Genomic DNA, 2,501 nt, shown 5'->3' on the forward strand with positions numbered 1-2,501 from the left:
AGACTTCATCTCTACAATAAATAAAAACATTAGCCGGTTGTGGTAGCGTGCACCTGTAGTTCCAGCTACTCGGAAGGCTGAGGTGGAAGGATCGCCAGAGCCCAGCAGGTCGAGGCTGCGGTGGCCGGGAGCGGCCACTATGCTCCAGTCTGGGCAACAGAGTGAGACTCCAACTCAAAAAAAAAAAAAGAAAAAGAAAAGAAAGGGATTGCCAGTAGTGGGAAACTGCCAGGGGAGTGGGGGCAAGATTAGCATTTGAGGGAAACTGCCAGGGGATTGAGGGACACACCTCATCAACAAGGGTACCTGCATAATGAACATTTGTATGCCTAACCCTGAATTGTGCCCTGCATTTTTAAAATAAAAAATTAAATTAAAAAGAAAAGAAAAGAAGAGAATGGGCAAGCGAAAATCAGGAAAAGGCTGAGGGCTAGTTTCTACATGGACCAGAATAGCCACTGGGCAATTTAATTCATAATTCCTGAAAGATTGAAAACAACCTCAGTATTCTTTAAAGGGGAACTGGTTAAATGAAATATGGTAATAGAATCCTATGAAGATATTGAAATGACTGGGTAGATATTTATACTTAGGAACTGAATGTATAGGATCTGTTACTTAGTGAAAACAGCATGATGCATCGTACAAAACTCAAATGGTAGAAACTAATTCTTCCTTATCAACTCGATTGAGTGGTCAGAGGACAAGTTTATAAGGAAGAATTAGCTTTTACTCTATGAGCCTTTCTACCTTTTGAGTTTTATAGATGTTCATTTGTATTCATTCAAAAAATAAATTAGGTGATTTATTATTTTTACATTCTCCAGGTTATGATCATCCATCTCACTTTAGCTGAATGGCCAACCACCTCTCTCTGGTGTCCCAGCATATCCACTGGGATCAGCTCCTTATTCTTAAGGGTCACTTTCATTATGAAAAAGAAATACACTTTCTAATATCTTGTATATTACTCCCTGATGAAAGAATTTCAGGTTAACTAACGCTTAATGTTACATGCCAAATTTGTGGTTGGTTATTATGATTACAGTCATCAGAAGTGCGAAATGACTTTACTGAAAATCATGACTATGCCTTGGTCAAGAGTTCACACATTTTTTCTATCTGTTAATTACAAGTACTTACTATAACAACCTGTAAACCTACCCACAATTTCTATAGCTAGTGGTTCTAGCAAACTGGATTCTCCCACCCCCACGCAGTAGCCAGAGGTGTGGGCTGAGCTCCAACAATATCTCATAGCCACTGGGAACCAGAGAACACCAAATGCCCTCCCACCATGATGAGCGATCACTCCCCTCTTCCCCAGCCAAGGAGCCTGTCAGCTGTCTCCATGCAGGCAAAGTTTTCTCTTTAAACGATATCTGCTAGAAATCAAAGCATTCCACCAACGATTATTATCATTATTGTACAGCACGTAGCATTTTCCAGGCAAGGGTTTCTCATTCATTTCTAGAATGCTCTAGAAGGGGTTACCTAGTGTTCTCCCAGATCTCCAAAGGAAGCTGCAAGGGCGAACTTCAAGGGCATTCGGGAAGCCTCACAACCTCACCTGGCCCCTCTCCGGCCAAGCCCGGCCCACCCATCCATACACTGCTCTTAGCCCCTTCTTTCCTCTAAGATTCGCTGATGGATTCCTGGAAGAGACTGGGCTGCAATTTCCATCTCAGAAATGTATTACTATATAGTTGGTGAGTGTGGCAGCTCACACAAGTAATCCTAGCACTTTGGAAGGCCAAGGTGGGAGGATGGCTTGAGCCCAGGATTTCAAGACCAGCCTGGGTAGCATAGTAAGACCTCGTCTCAATAAATAAATAAATAGGCATGGTGGCACGCACCTGTAGTTCCAGCTACTTGGGAGGCTGAGGTGGGCAGATCATCTGAGGCCAGGAGGTGGAGGCTGTGGTAGCCGTGATCATGCCACTGTACTTCCCTGGATGACAGAATGAGACTCCAACTCAAAAAAAAAAAAAAAAAAGCATTATAGAGCTATGGTTGATTCTAACTCCTCGCTCACGCAGATCTTGGATATTTTGGGAACTAGGACCTTTTTGTTGTCAGTAGAACGTAAGAGTGGAGGAGGACAGGCAGGGCAGGTCTATTCCATAGTTTCAAAATCCATACTTTGGTCACTCTCAGGTAACACTACTGAGACTTTTGCTTGAAGCACCATCGCACTTTTCCCCATTTGGGGCATATTTAACACTTAGTGGATATGCTTTAATTTCTCTGTTACCATTCACCAATAGCAGTCAGATTTCGTAACAACAATCTGAATGCAAATTGTTTAACCCTGGATATCTTTGGGAGCTCCTCAATTCTGGTGAAAAGAATGAAGAAAAATAGCAATTTTCTTTAAAAGGCTTAGAGGCTTTTACACTGATATTTCTGAATGTCAGATAAAATCATTGCTGGCTTTATAAATATTAGCCACAGAAGGGAGATAAAAACAAAATATTTTGTACCACCCAGCACACAATAAA

This window comes from Carlito syrichta, unplaced genomic scaffold (genome assembly GCF_000164805.1).
Source record: "Carlito syrichta isolate Samal-C Ts95f unplaced genomic scaffold, Tarsius_syrichta-2.0.1 Scaffold308800, whole genome shotgun sequence".
In the NCBI taxonomy this organism is placed as follows: domain Eukaryota; kingdom Metazoa; phylum Chordata; class Mammalia; order Primates; family Tarsiidae; genus Carlito; species Carlito syrichta.